Source organism: Nicotiana tabacum, chromosome 11, assembly GCF_000715075.1.
Source record: "Nicotiana tabacum cultivar K326 chromosome 11, ASM71507v2, whole genome shotgun sequence".
Taxonomy (NCBI): Eukaryota; Viridiplantae; Streptophyta; class Magnoliopsida; order Solanales; family Solanaceae; genus Nicotiana; species Nicotiana tabacum.
This window is the reverse complement of record NC_134090.1, coordinates 8023293-8032516: the sequence shown is the minus strand read 5'-3', so window position 1 is coordinate 8032516 and position 9224 is coordinate 8023293.

Below are 9224 nucleotides of genomic sequence, written 5' to 3'. Positions count from 1 at the left end.
AATGTGCATATACACAACAACAACAACAACAACAACAACAATCCAATATAATCCCACAAGTAGGGTTTGGTAAGGGTAATATGTACGCAGACTTTACCCCTACCCCGGGGGCAGAGAGGTTGTTTCCAGGAGACCCTCGGCTCAAGACATCAACAAGAGACGATAAGTTAGTACTATCAATAGACTCATACTAAAAATAACATAAAATACACAACATAACATAAAATAACAAAATAGCAGCAATATAAGAAATATAGGAAATACGAAATAGATGAAAGGTATACTAATATCCAACAGATAACTCCCTGTATCGCTAGCTGATTAGTAACATCCTAAGATTACCTCATAACTAGCTAGTCACACTCTAGTGCGCTATAGAAACATCCACAACTTTCCCCTAACCTACAACTTTAATGTTCGACCTTCACAATCCCCTATCAAGGGTCATGTGCTCATTAATCCTAAGATGCGTTAAGTCCTGTCTTATCACTTCTCCCCAGTACTTCTTAGCTTTCCGTATAACGTGCATATACACAAATGAATCCAAAATAATAATAAAAGAGCTTCTGAATTTCTGAACAAAACCTTTAACCTATCTCATAGAAAAGTCCTTGTTCTTGGATAATGTGTTTAAAAAGTGATAATTGTCATCAAAAAATCATATCAATAGTACAAAAATTGAGGTGAAGGCCAAGGGAAAAAGGACCAAGGACAATGTCCTATCTATATCTGTATAGCAGTTGTTAAATTTTCCAACAACCTAACCAAGACTTTGCATTGATAGAATTTGTTGTTGAGATTTGTGATCCAATAAATGGGAGAGGGGCCATAGAATGACAAAATACAGTCAAACCTCTGTTGTCACCGCATGTGATTTTTGGACTTCTCCAAATTTTTTATATTTTAGCACGTAAATATTTAATTTAGATATAATATAGCTATTGTAACTCATTTTAACTCTTTTATTTTATTTTTTTACAAGAAAAATAAAAATTACAAACAAGTATTTTAGTTTATGTACTTTTCATAAAAAAAAAAATTTAAAAAAATAGTACCTTATGTTTATCTTTATATAATTTCGAAAAACACAAAAATAGTTTATATTTAGTTTAATTAATTAGGATTAGCTTTGGTATTGTGCAATATTTCTATCTTATTTTAAAATGCATTATGTAGTATTTCAGATTATGAAAAAATACAAAAAAATAATATATTGCATCTACATTTTGGATTTTATTTTACATTTTTAGATTAATTAAGTAAGTTGTTGTTGAAAAAATAGAAAAAGATCATAAAAAATAGTCATGTTAAATTTTACTCTTTAATTTTCAAATTTTGGCAATTTTCTTTTAATTTGGTTTTTAATTAGTTGTAATAATTATTAAAGGTTAATTAATTTAATTGTCTAAGATAATTTGGGGATAGAAATTAATTTAGCTTTTATTTAAAAAAAAATGAAAAAAGAGTCTTACCTAACTAATTAGGAAGCTTCTATATTGGTAGGGTAAAACTAGCACTAATGAAAATTAAATAATAACACTAACTAGTGGATAATTAAAGAAGTTAAAAGTATAATTTGTAATGGAAGATGCACTAATTTGATGCCTATTTAGAGATTAGAGAGCTGGAGAAAGAGGAGGGGGAAGTTCAAAAGGTAGAGAGGAAAAAAAGATGGCTTCTTCTTAACGGAGACAGGGGGTATACACTCGATATACAGTCAGTATACATTCTATATACACTAGAGATACTCTCGATATACACTGGATATACACGGACAGCCAACGAAAATAGGGTCTTCTTCCTCCTAAAAATTCTACATCTAGAGCTTAACATCCACCATGAAAGAGCCATGAGAGCTCATATTCTCCACCTGAAAAACACCCCATAAAATGCCCCAAATAGTCCACTTCCAAAACTGTTCCGACGAGTTTCGAGGTCGTCGAAGAACGTAGTTCTGAGGTTTCCGGTTCGAGGTCTCGATTTTGCTTGCGGTTCCTGTTTGACTTTGCCGCTGTTGTTTTGTTTGAATTTGGAAGATAAGGTCAGCTCCTATTTTCTAGCACTTTGATAATACTAATGTATCAGTGTTGATCTTCTCAGCTAGTTTGGTTATTGTCGATTTTGCATCCCTGTATTTGTTTGACGTAAAATATTTTATTATCTTTGGTTAGTTGGAAACGTGAGTTTAAGTTGAAGGCATTTGATTTATTTGAAGGTTGCTGAAGAAGTACATGATTTCCCTTTGAATTTAAAACTCATTATTTAGAAAGTAAACAACAAAACCTATGGAAATGTTAGCTAAAGTTGAAAAGTATTGCTATTTATATCATTGTGTCCTTTAGATGTGTTTTAACGATGTGTTGTATGTAGTTGTCATATTAGTGCCTTTATTTATTATATTAGCGGTTAACTTTAAAGATGCATGAATGATGTGTTGTATCATATATCTACTTGTGAAATGGTCATGTTTCATATTATTAAATCCTATGAATATTCTCACGATATTTTGTCAATAAAGAATTTAATATCTTTTGATCTCTTCTATTTTGGTTAGCAGTAATGTACCGCAGATGTATCCACAATAGTTCTCCTATTGAAGATGGTTTTTCACAATATATTTTGTTCATAATCCATAGCCCGCATATAACTAATTTTAATCCTTTAGAAATTGAGGCGTGCCATTAGTTGAATTTTTCATGGCCCTCGCAAATTTGAAAGTGCGTAATTGCTTTAGGCGTGTTATTTTAATAATTTATCTTCCTAAACTCGGGTGCGCATTTATGTGACCCAAATCTAAATCTCAACAATGTTGGATAAAATACGTCACAGACCGCAGGTGCATTTATGTGACGGGGTTCAAGACGTGTTTTAGATGACGTTGAATTTTTCTTAAAAAATTAAATAAAGAAAAGCGGTTTAAGTTAAAATTTGCACATAGGTTTAAACATGTACTAAAATCAGATAATAGGCCAATTATAACAGTTGAGCGACCGTGCTAGAATCACGGAACTCGGGAATGCCTAACACCTTCTCCCGGGTTAACAGAATTCCTTACCCGGATTTCTGTGTTCGCAGACTGTAATACATAGTCAATTTTTTCCTCGATTCGGGATTTGAACCGGTGACTTGGGACACCATTAATTATCCCAAGTGGCGACTCTGAATTTTAATTAAAATAATCTCGTTTCGATTGTCACTTAAATTGAAAAAAAACTCCCTTTATTATACCCTCCCCGGGGTGTAGGTGAAAAAGGAGGTGTGACAGCTCTGGCGACTCTGCTGGGGACATTAACCCAGAACCACTGGTTCAGGGTTAGAAATTTGAGCTTGGAATAATTGTTATATTGGCTTTATTTATTATCTGATTTTATTACCTTTTTTTCATCTAATGTGCTAAATGTTGCTTTTACCGCTTTGTTATTCTGTGAATTGTATATAAATTATTACGAAACTCATCTTCTCTTTGAGTCTTCTAAATCATAAAGAAGGGTGCACTTCGTGTGACTTCTTTTCTGTTTAGAGTCAATCCCATTTTTTTTAGAACGAAGTTCGGATAAGTTGATAAGCCGGTAAAGTTTTTGTATTCCCGGTACGCTACCTCCTCCTCGGCTCGAGTTGTCCGCTCGGGCAAGCCAGGTTTAGAACAATACACTCAGGTTTTAAACCTAGTATGACAAAACCACATGCCGGATCCTTAGTAGGAACGTTTGTTTGCATCATGTGTATTTGACTTTGGAGACTCAACACAGGGGTTGGGTCTGTCTAGGACGGGTGTACCTGAAATAAAAAAGTCCATCATGATGCATCTTACTTGCTACATGTGCATTTATATGATTCGGACTCGCATGCTAACCGGCTTTTAAATATTAGGAAAATGAAAAAAAAAAAAGAGAAATAGCAGTGTAGAGGGTTAAGAGAGTTAATCACTAGTTTTGAAAAAACCAATGCCTGAATAATGTCGAAATTCTGCCAAATTTTTTTTAGAAAATAAAAAAAAATTATTTTAAATAGTTTGTTTTATTCAAAAAGCAAAAAAAAAAGTCTTTATTTTTAGTTTGTCTTTTTTTCAAAATAGTTTATTTAGGAAAAAATATAGTCTATTTTATTTGCCCGAATTACGTCGGTTTGATTCTCACCGGATGTGAGATACGTAGGCAACCCTCATCGGGTCCAACTTCCCCTTTTTGCAAAAATACCCAGAAAATGTCAAAAAATTTATTATAAGTCGGGCGGTGCCGTGGTTGTCAAAAATAGCCAAATGTTCCTGAAAGGGACGCCGGAGGGTTGACTTTGCATAAACGGCCACTTTTGGTCATTTGTTTTTCTAATTTTGACCAATTAGCCCACACAGCCTTAGAATCCTCGTCCCCGAGGCTCTGTAAGGCCGTGTTCTCAATGTCGGGTTACTATTTTGGAAAAACTAGAAAAGAGTCTTAAATAAATCAATTGATGCTATTTTTGTCAAAAATAGTCAAATGTTCCCGAAAGGGACGCCGGAAGGCTGACATTGCATAAACGGTCACTTTTGATCATCCTTTAGAGTTTTGATCGGTTGACCCTCACAGGCTTCATCCCCGAAGTGCTGAAAGGTCGTGTTCGGAAAATCGGATCTTTCTTTCTGAAAATATAGTCAAATCATTTTTTGAGTCAAATCATTTTTTGCTTTTGTTTAAATCGCCTTAATAAATGTGCAGGATGAGCACAAGTGAAAACAAACCTTTCACCGTCTTTAGCGAGGTCCCTCTCCATCTCCATATATGGTGGGACGATTTGGGAAAAAACATCAAAGAAATAGTGGTCAGAGTCTTGGGGGGTCTCATCAATCTACTAAATGTCAAGGCAAGGATGGATGTCATCGAGGCTTTGATACCATTTTGGGACCCGACCTGAAATGTATTTCGTTTTGCGGATTTTGAGCTTACACCCACACTGGAGGAAGTAGCAGGTTATGCGGGTATGAATGGGAATCTGAGAAGTCAGTATCTGTTGTCACCAAGGCCGGTATCGCCACACCGATTTCTGGACTTGTTAAATATCAGCCGGACTGTGCAAAATAATGATTTATCAAAAGGATGTTGCGCTCTTCAGTTCTTATATCAGTGTTATGGTAATCCACGGGGTTTTGACGAGCCAAATTTGGGACTGACTCACGCCGAAAATGGAGGTAAATGGGAAGCAAGACGAACCTTGGCATTCATAATGGCATTCTTGGGAATCATGGTTTGCCCACGAGACGACAAAAAAATAGAGATAGGTCTCGTGGGGATGGTTGATGTCGCAATGAAAAGGGCTGACAGCATTATAGTTCCCCTGATCTTATCAGAAATATACCGAGCATTGACCGTGTGTAAAGAGGGAGGAAGTTTTTTCCAAAGTTGCAATCTATTACTTCAGTTGTGGATACAGGAACATCTCTACCATTGAGTGGGGTATATGAACTTCGGGCTAACTGGTTTAAACTGCATTGAAAAGTTTGAGAAGCGGGTAACGGGTGTTGCGTTCCCCGAGGGTACTGTAGATTGGTTTATACGACTGAGATCACTAATGGCGGACCAAATTGAATGGGCGTTTGGGTGGTTGCCCGCTACTGAAGCAATATACATGTCGGCCAAAGAATGTTATGTTCTTCTGATGGGTGTCCATAGTATCCAACCATACGCTCCCCATCGGGTATTGCGTCAATTGGGAAGGTTCCAGATTATCCCTCATGATGAAGATTTGAGCAAGCATACCATCGAGCTAAGACCGAATGCCACAGTCCCGGAAGATACAATTCGCAAATTATGGCATGAATGCAGATTCCTTGAGCCCAAAACTATGGTGCGAGATTTAGCCAAAGGCGAGGTGGACCCGAAGTATGATGCATGGTTTGGGAAAAGGTTCCGGATTCGTCAAAGGCCTGCTAAAAGAGCCCATGTCCAGCAATTCACGAATGACTCGCAAGAACAATGGGGCTGGCTGGCAAGAGAAGAAGGCTATCGGGTTGAAATTGGCAAGCTGAAACAGCAAATTGAGGATCTGAAATATGAAAATAGTGTGCAAGTCGATGCTGACACAGGAAGAACAGATTGACTCAAACAAATAAGGCCTTGAAAGCCCAAATCCAACGAGTCAGAATGGATGCCGACAACCAACAAAGGAGTCGGTCCGACGAAGGTCTGATAACTGGGTTGAGAAACCAAGTCATTGAAATCCGAGAGGGTTTGGCAAGATCAGAGGCCTGCATAGCAAGAATTCGGGCCAGGTGGGCAAAAGGTACAACAGCGCGAGCAAAGCACTTACAGCAAGTGAGAAGGGATTATGAAGCGAGCATTCAAATATTAAGAGAAACAAATTCCACTCTCAAAGATCGGGTCTTTAAACAAGCCCGAGATGCCAGAACGGACAGAAAGCGCTGCTATGATTTAATGGCCCGAATAGAAGAACAAATGGAGAGGTTCCAAGATCAACTCGCTGACAACGCTCAAGTACTAGGAGCAAAGAATCAATGAATAGAGCAACTGTTCATGGAAAGGGATAGAATCAGGGGTAGAATTGAGGAGATTGGGTATTATGTCACCATGAGGTGCCTAGCATGTGAGGAAATACCCCGTGATACCCTTTTTTCTTCAGTCATGGGTTACGTCCACCGAATCATGGAAGAAATGAAAAGCTTGCAAAGGGGCCTTGCACCAAAGCCCGCGGAAAGGCCGAACGATGCCCCGTGGGCACCAAAATTCAAAGCGTTAATGTACTCCTATTTCAAATCTGTATTTTTCTATTTTCAAAAGTATGTTGTATGTCCGTGTGTTTCCTTTTGGCATCAAATTATGTTAGTACTTCGGAGTCTATATTTTGTTTTCCTTTTCCAAATGGGTAGTTTGTAATAGAAGTTTTAGTAATGAAATAAATCTTCCAAAAATTGGTGTCTTTATTTGTGGTAGAACTACGCACGGTCTGATTCATGCGGGGACATGATACGTAGGCAATCCACATAAGATTCGACCACCACTAAAAGAAAAAGTGAATAAAAGAAAGGAAAAGAAAGAAAGAAAAAGAGAGAAAGAGAAAGCAAATAAAGGAATGTTTCAGAAACACCTAAAGGGCACAAGTAAAATAAGTCGGGAAGATGCATACGGAGCAAAGACATGTTAGAAATGGTTAAACTGCCTAGGAACATTGCATTCCCCAACGTGCAATTGCAATATGTGTTAAACTCTAACGCAAACAAGTTTGTTGTTTTCCAGAGATTTCAAACCAGTTAGTTTGTTAGAACATTCTGGCAGATTACCATTACCAAACAAGATCCAAAGGGCCCATACCGAAAAGCATGACTAACTCAGAAAACAGTGTTGAAGAGGAAAGGACGGAAAGTCAGATGCTGAAAGAGACAACGGAAAAAATGGAAAAAATGAGACTGGAGATGAACGAAATGCAGCTAGCCCTGGCTAGGGTACAAAAGGGGCCCGAACCACCCGTTACTCCTACTCTCCCACCAGGACACACGCCGGAATACCCTTCACCCGGCCCTTTGACAAGCTTCCCAGGTCACCACTACTATCAGGGAAGAAATCCCTATGATCCCCAAGCTCCACCACCCAATCAGAACCTTCCCCCACCAAATGTTCTTGTTTTCGTGGCACCCCCACCAGTCACGTTACAAAGATAATCCAGTGGGTCGTTGTTTCAGGCTCACGATAACCAATATTACCCCCTGAACCTACCCTCAAAGTACCCGAGCCATATACTTATAATCCTCACTTTGAAATCCCGGTGGAGACTGAAAAGCCGGCTAAGGGCCCAGAGCAGGACGAAGTGCTTCGAAAATTTAAAAGCCTGGAGCAGTCTTTCAGGAATATACATGGGTTAGGCAATCAGGTCAGTGTAGCTTACAAAGATCTTTGTCCTTTCCCTGATGTTCAATTACCGGCAGGGTTCAAGATGCCAAAGTTTGATCTATACGAGGGGCACAGTGATCCAATGGCACATCTGCGAGGGTTTTGCAGCAAGATGAGAGGAGCAGGTGGTAAAGATGAGCTGCTAATAACTTACTTTGGTAAAAGTCTAAGTGGGTCTGCACTAGAATGGTACACAAGACAGGATCCGAGCAGGTGGTACACCTGGGACGATCTATCACAAGCATTCGTAGGTCACTTCCAGTACAACCTTGAGATTGTCCCTGACCGTCTCACATTGCTGAAACTTGAGAAGAAGTCGGGAGAGAGATTTAGAGAATTTGGGTTCCGGTGGATAGAACAGGCAGCAAGAGTTGATCCTCCGATGAGAGAGAGGGAAATGGTGGACTACTTTCTACAGACTCTAGAGCCAACTTACTTTGGTCACTTGGTGACGTCAGTTGGCAAATCTTTCAACGAGGTGGTGAAAATGGGCAGTATGATTGAAGAGGGACTTAAGTCCAACAAAATTCTGAGCTATTCGGCAATCAAAGCAACAACTCAGGCCATTCAGAGCGGCACGAGAGGTGTGCTCGGGAAGAAGAAAAGAGAAGAGTTCGCAACAATAGAGGCAGGTAATTGGTCCAGATCGATAGGTCCTTTCCCTCGCTACCAAGCCAGACCCCATCACCCAAATTACCCACACACTCCAAATTACCCCCCACAACTCTACTACCCACCAAAAGAACCACATTTCTCCGTCCATCAAGCCCAGACATATACCCAGCCTCCGGCTCGCCCACAGTGGCACGTGCCCGTTCCCCAAAATACCTATCCACATCTACAGAATACATATCCACCTCCACAAAACATATATCCACCACAAAGGGCCTACAGGAATCCCGCAGGGCTAGGTTTTCGGGGGAATCAAGCTTTCAGAAATGAAAGGGTGCAGAGACAAAGAACATTCACTGAGTTGGGAGAAACCTATACTGATTTGTTCCACAAATTAAGGCCGTTAGGTTTGTTGAGTCCTGTTGAGCCCAGATTGCCGAATCCCCTTCCCCAAAATATGGACCACTCAGTAAGCTGTGAGTATTGTTCGGGGGCTCCCGGACATGATACCGAGAGGTGATGGAAGTTGAAACGTGCAGTGCAAGATCTTATTGACACCAACAAGATCGAGGTTCAAACACCGGAGGCGCCCAACATCAATCAGAACCCGTTGTCAGCACACCTCGAAACCCACATGATCGAGCTTGTGCATGAAGGAGGGGAGCTAAAGAAACCCTCATAGACGTGATGATGATCCGTGCCAGTCCAAAAGAAAAGTCGACAGGTGGAGAAGAG